Raw genomic sequence first — 18,911 nt, forward strand, 5'->3', positions numbered from 1 at the left:
TTATTTTATTTTTTTATTTTTTATTTTTTTTTAAAGATTTATTTATTTGTTTGACTGAGAGAGATCACAAGTAGACAGAGAGGCAGGCAGAGAGAGAGAGAGAGAGAGAGAGAGAGAAGCAGGCTCCCTGCTGAGCAGAGAGCCCGATGTGGGACTCGATCCCAGGACCCTGAGATCATGACCTGAGCCGAAGGCAGAGGCTTAACCCACTGAGCCACCCAGGAGCCCCTGGATCTCTGATTTTAAAATGGTCCTGGGAGTCCCATCACCCGCTGGGTGACTCATCTGTCAGGGAACACACTATCTTCTGTTTGATCCTTCTATTTTCCTCAACTCCATTCCCTTTCTTCTTTCTACTGTCACTATCCTGTTTTCAAACACTATGCCCCGTATAGGGGCCTCGTTTCCATGGGTCTGTCTCCGGTGCCCACACCGTCACTGGAATTCTCTTTCCAGTTACTGCTCCTTTGACTCCACAAATCCTCCTCAGTAAAGAAGCAAACAACTTGATTGTCTTTGTATTGTCTGTAACACTCAGAACTCAAAACATGGTCCATGCCCGATAATATATTGGCATATATCGCATGATGATACATATATATTTTTTTCTTCATCTTCCAACTGTTATTTACTTCAAAATAATTAAAAATCCTTCATGAGTTGGGGTACCAGGTGGTGGGTATTATAGAGGGCACGGATTGCATGGAGCACGGGGTGTGGTGCAAAAATAATGAATACTGTTATGCTGGAAATAAAAATAAATTAAAAAAAAAATCCTTCATGAGGCGGAAATAGCATGATATTCTTAATACAGTATGGTTTTTAAAATCAGCTTTGTTACTTAATACCTGTATAACATGAGGTAGTCACTTTACCTCTCTAGCTCCATTTGTGAAATGGTCATAATAGCCCATAGTAACAAATACCTCTAAGGGGAACATTAACATGGAACTGGATAGTATATGTCAACTTACTGCCTCATAGATGGTACTATAAAATGATTACTCTCATCAGCCTTATCATCAATATCAGATAAGTGGTACTGAGAACTTAGGTAGCATATAAGTAGATTCTTAATGTTATAATACATTAATTTTAATATGCAATGTATTAAATGTATATTAATACATTAATGTTATGTGTGTGGGCATAGTGTATACTCTCTATATATTTTTGCAATATTCCTTCCAGCAACCTTGAGTTAGAATCTGTAATTATTCCTATTTTATAGAACTTTAAATTCTATAGGAAAATAGTAGTAACTTTTCTGAGTTTGCACAGGTAAGTATTGGTGGAGAAAAGAGTGCAGCTCAGGACTATCTGAATCAATGTCTGTGCTAATACTGGCTAATTTTTAAGTGTAAGAGGTTAAAAACAATGGATAAGAAAAACAGACAAATATGAAAATAAAGAGGAGACTGAGAAAGAGAAGGAAAAAAAGGGGGATTTCATCTTATATGAAGAAAATTAAATCCATTAAAAAGCATGCAGAAGTAGTTTTAATGTTATTTCATCATTTTATATACATATAATATGCATGGATATGCACAATTCCTGATTCAAACTATGTATCAAATTATATCACCTCAATTCATAAAAGGCAATTAGTAATTAATAAAGAAGTCTTAACTTGTAGTAAAATTACATCTTAATATGAATTTTCAGAAGTTAATCAGGCAATGAAGCACATTAAGCTTTTCCAAAGGCTCTCCTGGTCTCACCGAAATACAATTTAAGAATTTAAGTAACATAAAATGCATCAAGGGAAGTAAGTCGATGAACATAATAAGGTGATATGTTTGATTTAGTTTATTTAAAAGCTAATACCAGAAAACTAAACATCTTGAAAATATGATAATATGATTTGCATCAAAATATGCAAGTATCATTTGCTCATGAACAAATGCAAAATGCAAAATTGCTTTGATAGGAAATAAAAATGAATTTTTATTGCTTATGGTGCATCAGGATTTATAATCCAAAACTATATTCAAAGACAAACACTTTAAATTAATATTTATGAAGAATCATTTAGGTCATGAGTGATGTAAGTAAATATAACTAAGCAACAAACATAAATGATGTTTACTGAAGTTTTTCTCCACTTATTTACTTTCTTAGCTCAAAATATGAAAGTTATTTTTAACTTAATGTGAAGATTTAATCTTTGTTAAGTCATGTTAGCTGTCAGAGCTTTGAGTTATTCAATTATATGGAGAAAATCCTTACTTAATAAAAGTTTAATACAATTTAAGCTTCCCAGGACTATTAAATCTCACACCCATAATGTATCAAAAGCACATGTCACTGTTAGATATTCAAAGGTAATCTGTAGGCCTTCTACAATAATAATAAATGCAAATCTCTGTAGGCATAAAAGGTAATACAAAAATCAGGTAGAGCACATTATAAGCCAGGATGTCCAAAGTTTATCTTCACAGAGAAGGTTCATTGCAACTAAAATAATACCCCAAAAATAAATTAAACGTACATAATGTCTAAGCATTTGCTTCTAATAATGGGTGGAGTGAACTTAGCAAGATAAAATAGAAGTCTGCTAAATGTACACTCTGGCCAATTTAAATATTTGGTCAACTGCTTCTACTGTAATTTTAAGTGTGTTTGAAGATAAATTTGGTTGTTTATATTTGAATATGGGTTGACCATGGCATAATAGAAATTTGGAAAATTATACTCAATGTTGTTAAATAAAATGAGTGTAATTTACTTAAATGAAATGATGATTTTATCAGTCATTAACACTTCAGAAGAAACATCCATTCATCTTACAAAACATTTACATTCTTTAGAAGATGGGGTGTTGATAAAGTGAAAAAATTAAATATTGGGCTTCTTAAAATGTGAATGTTGGTTCCAGGAAAGATATATATGAATTCAAAATATATATAACCTATGGCAGAGTCATATAATACAGATGCACTACTAACATTTACTCAAATAACAAATTTGTAAGAATTGGTAATATATTACTTGAAAACGTAATTGAGGTGGTGATGAACTGAATTACTTAATTTAAAACTCTGGATCTTTCATTAAGTAGAAAGTTATTGGTTAAAGTCATTTGACAAAAGCAAAAGGGAAACATAACATCCATTTTGACCAAATACGAAAACATTGAGGAAAGTTTCAGTACCGCAGCTGATCTGCGGGGCTAGAGATCCGAGTTCAGGACTGAGACAGAGGTAGAGAGGGAAGAGTAAAGGGAGGGATAAGGAAGGAAGGAAAGATGGAGGAAAGGAAGGAAGGAGGGAGGGAGGGAGGAAAAAAGGGTGGAAAGGTGGAAGGAAAATGGGAAGAAAGACAAAGGAAACTTGACTGTTGCAATGCAGCGCTGTTTGACAATAAAGGCTTTGAAAACACATAAACTCTAATATGAATTATAGATCAACATTAAACTATGTGACTTAACAAAAAACAAAAAAATGTTTCCTCATCTGAAAGTAGTTCGTAGGTGTTGTGTGAATTTTAAAAGTCTGTATGGGGCGCATGGGTGGCCCAGTCAGTTAAGCCACTGCTTTTGGCTCATGTCATGATCCCAGGGTCCTGGGATCCAGGCCCAGCAGGCTTCCTGCTGAGCAGGGAGCCTGCTTCTCCCTCTCCCTCTGCCTGCAGCTCCCACTGCTTGTGCTCTCTCACTCTCTCTGTGTCAAAAAAAAAAAAAGTCTGTATCAATAAATTTATGGTATATTATCTCAAGAAGTGAAGGCTATGTAATAACAACAATACAGTCCATACTAGAAGGTTCTGTCTCAGCAACGAAAAAAAAGATAAAAATCTTCGCCCTTAAGGATCTTATACCATAGTATTAGTTTATTAGGTCTACTGGAACAAAGTAACAGAATTTGAGTAACTTAAAATAATAAAAATATGTTCTTTTCCCCTACCCCAGGTGGTGGGTATTATGGAGGGCACATACTGCATGGAGCACTGGGTGTGGTGCATAAACAATGAATTCTAGAACACTGAAAAGAAATTAAAATATATATATGTATGTGTGTATATATATGTGTATATGTGTGTATATATATGTATATATATACGTATATGTATACATATATATTTTTTAATTTCTTTTCAGTGTAACAGAATTATATATATAATCATATATAATTACATAATTTAATTATATATTATATTATTTAATTATATATAATTATATAATATAATATATAATAATATATAATATAATATTATATATTATATAATAATATACTATAATAATATACAATGATATAATAATATTATAATAATATAATATTATTAATATAAATAATAATATGATATTAATATAATAATATAATATATAATTAATAATAATATATAATATATAACATTATATATTATATATTATATATTATATATAAATTTTTATAAAATTATATATAAATTATATATAAATAAATACAATTATATATATTCATATATATGTATATATACATATATGTGTGTGTATATATATACATATATATTCTTTTTTATTTCTTTTCAGTGTAATAATTCATTGTTTATGCACCACACCCAGTGCTCCATGCAATACGTGCCCTCCATGATACCCACCACCTGGGGTCAGAGGAAAGGGTATATTTTTATTATTTTAAGTTACTCAATCTGTTACTATATATACACATTAACATACATTATATATGTACATATATTATATATAATGTATACATTATATACATACATTAATGTATATAATATTACATTATATATAATGTAATATATAATATAAATATATAATATTGTAATATATAATATAATATATACATATATGTATATATATGTGTGTGTGTGTGTATGTATATATATATATATATATATATATATATATATATATTTCAGAAGTGAGAAATCAAGATGCTGGCAGGTTCATTCCTTCTTGGGGTCTCAGAAGAATAAGGTGCTCCATGCCTCTCTCCCAGCTTCCAGTGGTTGTTGGCAAGCCTCAGCATGCCTTGGCTTATGGTAATAGGATTCTAATATCTGCTTCCTTCTTTACTTGGCATTTTACCTGTGTCTTTTCTCCTGTTCTTCTGAGGATATTGAATTTAAAATCCACACTACGCTAGCACAACCTAATCTTGCTTAACTAATTTTATCTGTAGTGACCCCATTTCTAAACTCCACATTCTAGAGTTCCAGGAAGGACATGAATTTTGCCAGGCACTAACACAACCCAACAAAATCTCTGGAATGGATGAAAAAAAGTAATACATAAAATAGATGAAATATATAGCATATTAGATAATGCTAATTGCTGTGAAGAGAATAAAGCACAGAAGGGGAAAGGCTGTCATCTTAAATAGGGTGATCATGCAAGTTACACTTAAGGAAAACAGTACAGGATATAGGGACGGAGGTGCTCTCTGAATCAATATACAACTGAGGGATATGTCAACTAATAAATGTGCAAATAATCCGTAGAAATTGATCTATTGCTTCCATGTTCACAATAGCAAAATCCTAGCTATCTTAACTATTCTAGACTTTGTAAACTTTCTGTCTTTGCAATTTAATTCGCTAACTCTTTGAAGGGGAAAACTGATATGAGTATCAGGCCTGCTTCTCTGCATTCCCTTACCTCCTATATCTTGGTCACTTAGGACTTGGCTGCTTTGATAACCTTAAACTGCAGCTTGTATCTCCCGTTGGATTGCTTAAACAATTCTAGCTTCTGTCTCCCAGAAGCCTTTATCTGTCCAGATTCTCATCAGTTTCTTTCTCCATAGAAGAAATAGTAAATGCCCAAGAGGAGAAGTGGAGTGCAAAAAAATTACACTTAGCTCGATGAGCTTCTGTTCTCATTGACATCTGACTGCCTTAGAAGCTATTTGTTGTGTTCAATTATTGTTTCTACTTAAATCTGCTTCAACGATAGATATTTTAGTCTTCTCAGACTTTTTCCTATTAAGGAACAGCTGAAGTGCTACTGAATGTTGCAAAAATCTGTATGATGGTTTTAACATCCGATTCTCTCTGCTTTGTGATCATTTTCTCGGTAACCCAACTTTTGCAATGTCTCCTTAGCTTATTGTTCTCTAGCTTGATCCTCTTGAAGTTCTTTGAACATAGAAGGTTTTTCTCATATTGGGACGTTTATCCACGTGAGGCTGGAAACAACTCCATACCTGCCTCGTCCTGTAGCTTTATGTTTTTTATCCTTTAGATGTCTGTTGAATTATGAAATTTCACTGGGAGACTTTTCCTGGCATATGTTTTAAGTAAAGTAGACTCTCACTCACCAGTTATCTTTCTCAGATACTTAGTTACCTTTAAAATAAAAAGTACCATGACTTTTATGACTTTATTGATGTTGTCTTACTACTGTGAAATGAGAAACTTTGTTTTCCTATTTTCCATTTTAACAGCAGTTCCTGGTACTTGTTTGATATAAGTATAAACAAATATTGGTTGAATTAATTTTTAAAGCCCACTGAACAAATGAAACATGAGCTGATTCAGATATGCAAGTGCATCATGGTTTTGCATAAAATTAAGTTGGATGCACTTCATCAAATAAGAAATGGAAGTGCTTGACTCAAACAATATTAAAACCACCATTTTAAAGTCAATCAGAGAAAGACAATTATCATATCATCTCCCTGATATGAGGAAATTGAGAGACAAAGTGGGGAGTTTGTGGGGTAGGAAAGGTAAAAAAGGAAACAAGATGGGATTGGGAGGGAGACAAACCAAACCATAAGAGATCTCAATCTCACAAAACAGAGGGTTGCCAGGGGAGAAAGGGGTAGGGAGAGGGTGGTTGGGTTATGGACACTGGGGAGGGTGTGTGCTATGGCAAGTGTTGTGAAGTGTGTAAGCCTGGAGATTCACAGACCTGCACCCTGGGGCTAATAATACATTATATGTTAATAAATAGATAAAAATTAATTAAAAAATAAAAACTTAAAAAAAAAAAAAAAAAACCCTCCATTTTAGAAGTCCGAACAAGTCTTCCTCCTTGGGTTACTCTGTGGAATCACACAATCACTAAAATATTGTGAAACTATTAAAAATCTCCCAATGAAATTTCATAATAATTAGAGAATTTTTATAGTGAGGTGAGTGTAGATTAATGATTTTAATTTACTACTAACTTTTTTTGAAAAACAGGGTTATAAAATAATACAGATACCATATACATGTTACATTCAAAACAAAAACTGAATATTGTTTTAAGCCCTCATTTTCTACACAGTCTCCTAATTTTAGCTTTTCGTCATCATGTCAATATCTTCTAGAAGTTCTGAACTCTATAGGTTCTTCTAGAGTTCAACCCAGTACATGAAAGACACATATATTTACTTTCACTCTTCTCTCCATCTGAGTGGTTTTCCATCCTCAGCAAACCTCCATACTATGTGCATTCATTCACTAAATACGTAGTTCCAAAGCAACTGCGATGTACCAGCAAGGTGCTAAATTCTGGGGCTAATATGGTTGGGATGGGTATTAATAAACAACAGAAAAATATGACTAAGGGTGCCTGGGTGGCTCAGTCAGTTAAGCATTTGCTTTCAGCTCATGTCATGATCCCAGGGGCCTGGGATGGATGCCCAGACTGGGCTCCCTGCTCAGCAAAGTCTGTTTCTTCCTTTTTCTCTCCCACTGCTTCTCCCCCTACTTGTACTCATGCTCTCTCTCTCTCTCAAATGAATAAATAAGATCTTTCAAAAAAGAAAGAAAATGTGACTTAATATAGGAAATTTAATTGTAAAAGATAATATGAAGTGTATATGTACATTATTCATATATGCACATTATTATTTATTTAACAGGTAATTTCACATTATCAAGGATATTGAGAAAACCTTCTTCAGGTATTTAACATATTAGTTTATGCAGCATTTAGTCAAATCCAAGGTGTTATAAATATTAAAAATTAACATTATTTTATACATCAAGAAAAAATGTCTATAAATTAAACTTTAATGCTATCCTTTATTACTTAAAATTTATTTTATAGTTATTGAAAGTGTTTATCTTTTTAACATTGTAATTCTTGTGCATATACACATAAAAAGTAAATTTTTTAAAATGGCTGTTTTTAGTCATTTACTACTTATTGTCATCAATAACATCTTTCCCCACATAATATGACATTTTATTCCATCAAAGGATTGTTGGCACAATCCAAAAACTCTTGGTGATATAGCATTTCTTGAAATATTGTCCCATCTGTTTTTTTCTTAAAATATTATTTCGGTTATTTTTTCCCAGAAGTCTTCCAAGACACTGACCCCCTATTCTATAAATTTAGATGCCAATTCTTCCTTATTTCTATTTTTTAAAAAATATTTCATTTATTTATTTGACATCCAGAGATCACAAGTAGGCAGAGAGGCAGGAGGAGAGAAAGAAGCAAGATTCCTGCTGAGCAGAGAGCCTGATGCAGGGCTCGATCCAAGGACCGTGGGATCATGACCTGAGCCTAAGGCAGAGGCTTTAACCCACTGAACCACCAGGTGCCCCTTTTCCTTATTTCTAAAATCACCTTTTTATCTGTCCCTCAATAGATTCACATTTATCTAAATTTTAAATCCCTTTTGTGTAAGGGACAAGAAGCCACTGTCAAATTTGATATTCATGTTTTAATGACAGTCCTAAGCAAAATGTGATCAGCCTCATATTACTTTAAAATATCTATCATCTCTTCTGTGGGATTTGACTAATTCTCCTGTCTTGACTATCTTTGCTCAGTTTGTAATAGTCCATATTTTTCACATATCTCAGTAACAAAATAAAGTTTTATCTGCTTGTGGGCATTACTTGGCTTTCCATTCCTTTCTTTTCCTTTTCTATCCTTCCCTTCCCCTTTCTTTTTCTTTCTTTTTACTTACTTTTTTTTTTTTAAAGATTTATTTATTTGAGAGAGAGAGACAGAGCACGAGGAAGCAGGGCAAGGAAGAGAGAAACTCAAGCCAAGTTAGGAGCCCGGTGCTGAGTGTGGAGCTCAGTGTAGGGCTTGATCTCACCCGGCGATCACGACCAGAGTCAAAACCAAGTCAGATGCTAACCAATGGTACCACCCAGACACCCTTGTCCTTGGTTTTCATTAAGTACTTGTTTTTGTTTCTTGAAATAAATTACCAAATTGTAATCATTATTCTGACGATGATTATTTGCTTCACTAGTAAAAGTTGTTGTCCCTCCTTTGTTTTAGTACCTTTCTGAATTAAAATGACTTAGTATTTCAATCCAATTTATAATGTCATCTTTCAAAAACATTTGAGAAGCAATTAAATACAGCAGACATATAGCATCAATAACAGTTCAGTTGAAATGTCAAAAATATGAAAAGTCATGTCCTAGTTTGTACATCCATAGACACGCATGGCTGATATAATTATGTTTGAATGATAACCAACCGTAGTTGTGCAATATCAAGGATTCAGATGTATTCCATTGTTAGAGATGTTAAAATATGAGAAAAAAATGGACATCAGAAAACTAAAGAGGATGTTTTCTTCTGTTTAGGATATGGAAATTTGCACCAGACCCCTGCACACAGTGAAAGCAATAGCTATTTTCCTGTTGATGTACATGTATGATTCTGAACACTCGTAGGAGGTCAGGATTGCCATCTGTAAGAGGACTCTGCTGGTGAAAATAAAAGAAAGGAAGCTTTTAATGGCCTTGTGACCAGATTAGAACACATGACTGGTTTCCCCATCTGATGTTCTGACCCTTGAGCATGTTGAGGGCTTAGGTGACATTTGTGGATAGGGTATTGGGCTGAAGAAGCAGAGACAATTATCCAACAGTTCTTTCATCAAGACATTTAAAGCCACAAGTGAACTTGGGTCAACAAAACATACAACCCAGCCCTGACCTAGTTCAGTTCCAAATGGATCTAACTATTCAGTTTTCTTATGCTATTTTTCTAATAGAAAACAATGTTCTGTGGAAAGAAGTAACATAACTTTCATGCCAGGGTTCTTTTATATGGAAAATCTAACATATATAGAATAAAATAAATGAGATTCAAAATCAACAGAAATAAATGTGACAACACAAGTAGGCTCAAGGGTAGCCAAGTCAGAATTAGTAAAAAAAAATTAAATGATATAAGAAAGAGTGAATAAAAGGATACATTTCAACAAAGAAAATACCTCTGGTAGGCGCCTGGGTGGCTCAGTGGGTTAAGCCGCTGCCTTCGGCTCGGGTCATGATCTCAGGGTCCTGGGATCGAGTCCCGCATCGGGTTCTCTGCTCCTCGGGGAGCCTGCTTCCTCCTGTCTCTCTCTGCCTGCCTCTCTGCCTACTTGTGATCTCTCTGTGACAATTGAATAAATAAAATCTTTTAAAAAAAAAAAAAAAAGAAAATACCTCTGGAAAAAAGGGACATTACATAATTAAAAATTTAAAATTTGACACCAAGAAATCATTGTTGGTGTACTTAAATCATTGTACTGAATAATTATATTTAATTATTAATACAAATCATTGTACTTGATAGAATTCAGCAGAACACAGAACATAAAATCAGTGAAATCAAAGACAGATTGATAAGAATTTTCTATACTGAACAAATGACAAAAGTAGAACTGATAATTTGTGGGACACTGTGGAAAGGTTTATAAAGATTTGTATGCCAACAAATTAGACATACCAGATGAAATGCGAAAGCTTCTGAAAATTGCACAAATTACCCAAACTGGCTTAAGAGGAAGTGGAAATTTCAACAGACCTAAAATAAGTAAACAGACTGAATCTCTAACCAAAAATTCCCAACAAAAAGAAGTCCAGGACCCTATGGCTTCACTGGTAAAATTCTATTCAACATTTAAAGAAAAATTAACAGAAATCCTTCTCAAACTTTTCCAAAAAAAGATGTGAAGAGAAGGAAATATGTCATTCTATAAGGCTAACATTATCTAGAAAAAGAAATGTACAGATCTTTTCTCTTATAAATACAGTTTATAAATGCAGAGTCAAAATTGATAAAAAAAAATACTAGCAAACCAAATCTAAAAGGATATAAAAAATTATTATTTACCATGGCTAAGTGGAATTTATCCAGAAAATGCAGGGGTGAGGGGTGCCTGGGTGGCTCAGTGGGTTAAAGACTCTGCCTTTGTCATGATCACAGATCCCCACATTAGGCTCTCTGCTCAGCAGGGAGCCTGCTTCCCTTCCTCTCTCTCTGGCTGCCTCTCTGCCTACTTGTGATCTCTGTTTGTCCAATAAATAAATAAATAATCCTTTAAAAAAAAAAAAGAAAAAAAAACAATGCAGGGGTGACTTGATGTAAGAAAATTAATACCATATGATATATCACATTAATGGAATGGGGTAAGAGTCTCAACTTTTGATCATCTCAACTGATGAAGTAACTTGAAAAAAAGATTCAACAATACTTCATAACACAAACACTCAGAAGCTTAAGAAAAAAAGAGCCTCCAAATCAGGAAGGACATCTATGAGAAACCCATAGCTAGCATCATACTCAACACTGAAAAACTGAAAAATTTCCCCTTAATATCAAGAATATGACAAGAATATCCTCTTCCACCACCTGCTATTCAACATACTACTGGAAATTCTAGCCAGAGCAATTGGACAAGCAAGAGATAGAAAAGGTTTTCAAATTATAAAGGAATAAATTTTTTAAAATCTCTACTCACAGATGGCATGGTCCTATGTATAGAAAGTGGAAAAGAATCCACAAGAAAGATCTAGGGCTAATAAATCCATTTAAAAAGTTTGCAGGGCAGAAGGTAAACACATACAGTTTTGGGTAGTATAGACAAGCAAAGATTGTTCTTCCAATCCATGAGCATGGGGTGTTTTTCCATTTCTTTGTGTCATCTACGATTACATCAGTGCTCTGTAGTATTCAGAGTACAGATTCTTTACCTCTTTGGTTAGGTTTATTCTTAAATATCTTATCATTTTTGTTTCAATTGTGAATAGGAGCAATTCCTCGATTTCTCTTTCTGTTGCTTTATTATAGGTGTACAGAAATGCAGCAGATTTCTGTACATTGATCTTGCATCCTGTGATTTACTGAGTTCATATATCAGTTCTAGGAATCTTTCAGTGAAGTGTTTTGGGTTTTCTATATAACGTATCATGTGATCTGTCAATAGTGAAAGTTTGATTTCTTCCTTGATGATTTAGATGCCTATTATTTATTTATTTATTTATTTATTTATTTAAATTTCTTTTTGTTGCTAAGGCTAGGACTTCCAGTACCTGTTAAATAACAATGATGAGAGTAGACATCCTTGTCTTTTTGACTGTGGAGAAACGTTCTCAGTTTTACCCCATTAAGGATGATATTAGCTGTTGGTTTTTCATATATGGGCTTTATTATGTTGAACTATATTCTCTCTATCCTTAATTGGTAGAGGGTTTTTATCAAGCATAGATGTACTTTGTCAAATGCTTTTTTTTTTGCATCTATTGAGAGGATCAGATGGTTCTTATCCTTTATTTTATAAATGTAGTATATTATGCTGGTTGATTTGTAAGTATTGACCCACTCTTGTAACCCAGTAATATATATAATTTTTTTTTTTTTAAAGATTTTATTTATTTATTTGAGAGAAGACAGTGAGAGAGAGCGTGAGAGGCCAGAAGGTCAGAGGGAGAAGCAGACTCCCCATGGAGCTGGGAGCCCGATGCGGGACTCGATCCTGGGACTCCGGGACCGTGACCTGAGCCGAAGGCAGTTGCTTAACCAACTGAGCCACCCAGGCGCCCAGTAATATATATAATTTGATCATGGTGAATGATTCTCGTACTATACTATTGGATTCGATTTGCTAGTACTTTGTTGAGAATTTTTGCATCCACGTTCATCAGAGATATGGCTTATAGTTCTCTTTATTTCGTGGAGTCCTTGTCTGATTTAGATTTGTCTGATTTAGCTCATACTATCATAGATTGTTACAAAATTCTTTAAGAATTTAGAGATGAGAACAAAGTTTTCTATGTTTTTTGAAATAGAAATTTGCCTTTGAGGACTCTCATTTCTATAAATTGGCTTTTATGAGTTTTTATTTTTATTTCTTCTGTAATGAAGAAGACATAAATATTTTGAAGAGAAACTGCAGGTTGAAAATGTAGAATTGTGTAAATAGTGAATAAAATACTCATATTGCATAATAGTATATGTTTATTAAATCTGAATATATTTTCTGTGCTTCTCCTTTTAAACACTGTACACAGAAGTGATGCTCTTCAATATTTATCTAAGTAGTGGGCTTATGGGTAAGTTTTCTTTCTTCTTTGTAGATCTTGGTATTATTATTGTGTTTTTATGTGTGTGATAAAGAACAATGTTTACAGAATTCATTAAATAGGGTTTTACAAGTCTTTCTAAAAGGATGATATTGAAGAACAGAGAGCAAAGATGAGAAAATTGTATTCAAGTAACATGAAGTTGAGAAAACGTTTTAGGTGCAAAGAATAAAATGTAAGAAGTCCTAAGATGACATAGACAAAGATACGTTTAAAAAACTAATTCAAATCCTATGTAGGTGAAAACTGATGAGCCAGGGGCAATTTTCCAAGCAAATTCCTAGAGATGGTGTCAGATTATGTAACACATTAAGGCCATGGCAAAAAACGTTTGCTTTTTTTCCCCTAAGTGTGTTGGCAATACATAATTCAATTTATATTTTAAGAAGCCAATTCAGGGGCACCTGGGTGGCTCCATCGGTTAAGTGACTGCCTGTGGTTCAGGTCATGATCCCAGGCTCCTGGGATCAAGTCCTGCATCAGGCTCCCTGCTCTGCAGAGAGCCTGCTTCTCCTTCTCCCTCTGCCTGCCACTCTACCTACGTGTGCTATCTCTCTGTCAAATATATAAATAAAACATTTTTTTTAAAAAGAGAGAGAGAGAGAGAGAGAGAAAGAAGCAAATTCAGACTTATGAGGGATAAATGGATTGTATTAGGAATCAGAAGGACCAGTTATAAGATGTAAAATTTGGAAAATCTGTTATGTGGGCCTAGCCTAGGATGATCACAATGCAGACAGATTAACTAAGTTTAGATATTTTTTTAAACAGACTTTGAGTGGAAACTTAGGGAAATGGAGAAATCAAAGATAGTTCCTGGATTTATGTCTTGGACAGAAGAGCAAAGTAGGATGCACTTATTAAAATGGGAGAAGAAATGGGTGGGTGGGTGGGTGGTGGACAAATCTTGTAAGCAAATATTTGCATTTTGGGACACCTACTGTTTGAGATTCTCATATGTGCAAGTGGAGGTTTTAAGAAGGCAGCAGGAATTTGAGTTCAGAGTTCGGAGAAGATTTAATTAGATTAATTTAATTAGCACCATGTTGCAAAAGTCTTTGACTTCCAAGATAACATGATTCTTTAAAAGAAAGATAGCACTTTAACACGATAGGAATATTAATCAGTAATATTTTAAGAAGCAGGTATCCTACAAAGATTAAAAACAAACAAACTACATTTGACTCTATTAAGATAGAGTTAAATAGTGAGTCTTGATTTGCATTTCTCTAAAATTAACATAACAGCTCCCTATTTATTAAGTTTGTTATAAAAATTGAATAAATGAATATATTTAAATGAATGTATTTAAAGTATTTTTATACAGTTAAGGATTTCAGTAAATAGTGTACATAAAGAAGTGTAAGAAAATGAGAATGATTTATAGAAACAGCTTAGGTCTCTCTCCAAAAACATCGAATTTTCCTAAATAGATGCTGGAATATTTATTGCATGCTCCTACAGCCTATTCTTTGTAGCTTCCTCAGTCACATGGTCAGTTGATCCCAATCCCTTGATTTTTAATTCCTTGACCTCCTCGCACTATCTATTTCTTCAATGGACTTCAGCCAACAAATTCTACTCTAGACCTTGTCGACATCAACTACTGCCTTGTTATTGATACCGAGATTATAGTAACATTTTCTTTGAACCCCAGATCTCTGCCCATTAACTCTTCTCCAAAGATTCTTTGAACCCCAGATCTCTGCCCATTAACTCTTCTCCAAAGAGTCTTTGACCTTACTTGGATATCCTATCAATTGACTTTCCACCCTCCCTTGCTCTGCTTCTATCCCTCTTCTTCTTATCCACGTTAGATTACAAAACCCAGTGTTATATAATCACTCCAGCACATGTTCAAAACTCTCTTGTCATTGTCTTCCATATGCTTACCTGGTCAAGACCCTGGCCATGATTATACCCAAATTTCTACCTGCATATAGCTAAAAATGGCTGGGAAAAGTTAATTATGCTGTCTTGTTGTCGTTGTTGTTGATGTTTCAAATTATGATCATATTCACTCTCCTACTCATTTAATAAACTAAAGAATCTCTAACTCCTTAGACTACCATAAAATTCTCTCTTCTTCACTTTTAGGGAATTATCTTTCTTATTTCACTTAGAAAAGGAAAGTGGAGAAGTGCTTATCCTCATTATCATCATCATGCTTATCAGTTTTATGAATTTATGAGGCTACTTGAATTCCAATGTGTCCATATACACTAACCTCTGTGTATGTGTGTGTGTACATCCCCTTTATAAATTCATTCACCTGTCAGTGTTTCCAGTCAAAGACAACCTTTCTAAGGTATACCGGATTCTCTTTAGTTCCCAACAGTAAGGACAAAAAGCATGTAGTTGTTATTTTTTATGTTCTACAATATTTTTATTTGTTCAACAACTGTCTTTAGCATAGTAGATTATAAGAGGAAAAAAAGAACTCACTTAAGTCATCGTATACCTTCTGTTCAATGTATACCCATCTTCCCAGCCAAAACAAAACAAAACAAAACAAAACACCCAAAACAAAACTATAATTCTTCATCAATGTCTATACTTAATCACACATGATCCTTTATTAACCTACTCCAATTAAATGTGCATTCCTTCTATCATGCTAACCTAAATGCTAAATTTTCAAGCATTAATTTTTAGTCACTCTAGAATGTAATCTTTCACCAGTGTGACAAACTGGATCAGTTTCTATTCCGTGAAATACTTCTGGCAATGAGTTACAGAACACATAACCCTGTCTTGCCACCATCATCCAGCCTTTCTTTTTCAGTTTCCTTTGCTGGTCTCTCCTTTTCTTCCTAAAGTACACATGCTGCCACAGCCTAAGGCACACTCTTTAGATCTTTTGCCTTTTCTATTTACGCTCACTTCCTAGGTGATAGCATTCACTTCCACAGCTTTAATCATGTCTCTCTGCTAGTGACTCCCAAAATGTTAACCTTTAGCCCCCATCTCTTTCCCCGACACAGAATAATATATTCACCTGAATACTTGACAACTCCCTTGGAAATTTTAAAGCTTATCATATTTAGTATGTCCAAAAAGAACTCTTGGATTTCAACTACCACTGCTCCTGACCACTACACACGTATTCATTCTTTAATCTTCTGTTAGTTATGACACTCTTCATAGAATGGCTTGCCTTAAAAACCTTGGGGATTCTCACTATTCCTTTACTGTTCTCGTGCTTACATCCAATTCATTTGTAATTCCTTTCAACCCTACTTTTAAATCTATCTCAAACCCAGTGACTTCGCATCACCTGTCACAATCAGTACAATCTAGTCAGAGAGCTACAGTCATCTGTCACCGAAACAACTGCAATAGCTTTCCTGCTAGTGTTTCTGTGTTTACCCTTGTCTCCTAAAATCTGTACTCTTAACAAATAAACATGACTTCATTTCTAGAACTAAAATGTTCACTGACTTCCTATTATACTAAAAATAATATTGAAATTATTCCCAATGCCTAAAAATCTCATTTTTGAACTTAATTTTTCTCAGTTATAATCAAAATAATTTTATTAATGTTCTCAACTGTTTTGCTTTGCTTTTTTCCTTAGGCTTTCTACAGAGGCTGATCCTTCTATCCAGAAAGTATTTCCACCATTTATTCACAGAGATAACACTGCCATTTTGCTCTGGATTTGGCTCAGCAGTCACCTCTTCAGAGAGACCAATTCTGAACACTCCATATAATAAAGTCACCAATCAGTGTTTATTTCTTTAAGGGTTTCTTGTACCATCACTACTAACTACCCCAAATTTTCTATTGTATTTGCTTGTTTTAATTCTTTTGTATTTTAACTTGTTTGTTGTGTACCTCCCTACATAAAATGTGAACTCTGCAAGGAGAGGGAATTCTTTTGCCCGACTACATCTCCAGCACCTGCGAGAAAGGATTGTGTGAATTTAGTGTGTATGGATATTTGCTGTTCTATACTAAAATTTGTATCTTTTAGTCTATTCAAAACTCAAATAAAGGCAAATAGGATTTAAGCATTTATTATTTACTTAAAGGGTTTTTAAAAACATAACTCTATCCTATATTAAACTCCTGAATTAATAAGGAAATTTGCAATTATTTAATTATTTTTGTCTAAAAAAAGGATTGATATTTTGGATTATACATTTAGTCAATTTGGATGGCTGAGAATGGTAAACACATAAAGGTTAGGGCCTTTGCCTTCGGCTCGGGTCATGATCCCGGGGTCCTGGAATTGAGCCCCACATTGGGCTCTCTGCTCAGTGGGGAGCCTGCTTCCTCTTCTCTCTCTGCCTGCTTGTGATCTCTGTCAAATAAATAAATAAAGTATTTTAGAAAAAAAAATCCAACAATTTTTGTTTGGTAATAATGATAATAATGATGTTCAGAAATATTACCTGCTGGGGCGTCTAGGTGACTTAGTCAATTAAACACATAGCTCCTGATTTGGGCTCAAGTCCTAGTTTCAGGGTAGTGGGATGGAGTCCTGAATAGGTTCCTCACTCAATGAGGAGTCTGCTGGAGAGTCTCTCTCTCCCTCTTCCTCTGTCCCTTCCCCCTGCTCGCTCACACACTCTCTCTCTGTCTCTGATATAAATAAATAAATCTTAAAAAAAAAAAAAAAAGAAATATTGCCCACTGATTCAACAACTCTTTATTCAATATCTGTTATGTTTGGACACTGTCCTTGATGGTAGACACTCAGCAAAGATCACAGTACACAACAATTTGCTGCATAGATCTCATATGGGGAGGAAACAGACAACAAATTCAGTTATAATAAGCATATCTAGTATGAAGGAAATTTTTAAGAGCTATGGTGAAAAATAAAGCAAGGAAAGGAGATAAAGTATACTGGAAGAATTAAGACAACAAGTAAAGTGAACATTGGGGTAGAAAATTCTTCTGGTGCCTTTGCTGTGAGAGCCAATGTGTTCAGTACCTTGTTTGTATTCTTTCATTTTATTCAATGTTTATAATTTTTATAATAATCCTCTTAATATTTACTACTTTTGCTTTGAGTTGGGTTGTGAGGTCAGTGAAATTAGATGACTGGTTCAAAGTCATAGTTTCTATGTAGCAGAGCAGGGTGCAATGCCAATTTGTCTGAATCCAGATGTGTCTGAGATCACATCTGTACAATATTTAGTGATGACTAAAAATAGATGGTTTATATGGAAAGCTCTTCTTTCACAGAATAGTAGCAAGTATCTATACAGTGATAAAAATAATTTTTCCCCTCTCTCTCTGCCTCCTTCTCTGCCTACTTGTGATCTCTCTCTGTCAAATAAATAAATAAAATCTTAAAAAAAACCTTTTTTTATTTGAACAAAACATCTTCCTTTACTGACATCAGCTAAAGTAAATAATAACAAAGATGCATATTTATAAATACAAAATGAGAATAAACTTTTATTTTATACTTACTAAATAAGTGCTTTTCGAAATGCTGTGCATACATTATCTGATCTGAATCTCTTAATGCATTATGAAGAAATAAAGTATTTGGCTGGCCATCTTCTGTTTGTTCACAGCCTGTTAAATGTGTGAAATTGTAATATACATAGATCACAATGAGCAGTATCATGAGATTTGGTTGATGCGTTTTTGAGACGTTGCTATACTGATTATCAGACAAGGAT

General features: G+C 33.9%; 1 long non-coding RNA gene across 1 annotated transcript in view; it reads left to right on the forward strand.

The window, feature by feature from the left end:
• LOC116574545 overlaps window positions 1-17,404 on the forward strand; it is a 109,984-nt gene extending 92,580 nt beyond the window's left edge. Inside the window, exon 5 of the long non-coding RNA XR_004279368.1 lies at window positions 16,847-17,404. This is a non-coding gene — a long non-coding RNA (uncharacterized LOC116574545). The remainder of the gene's footprint in view (window positions 1-16,846) is intronic.
• The last annotated feature ends 1,507 nt before the right edge of the window (window positions 17,405-18,911 follow it).

The sequence above is a fragment of the Mustela erminea genome, chromosome 15 (assembly GCF_009829155.1).
Source record: "Mustela erminea isolate mMusErm1 chromosome 15, mMusErm1.Pri, whole genome shotgun sequence".
NCBI lineage: Eukaryota > Metazoa > Chordata > Mammalia > Carnivora > Mustelidae > Mustela > Mustela erminea.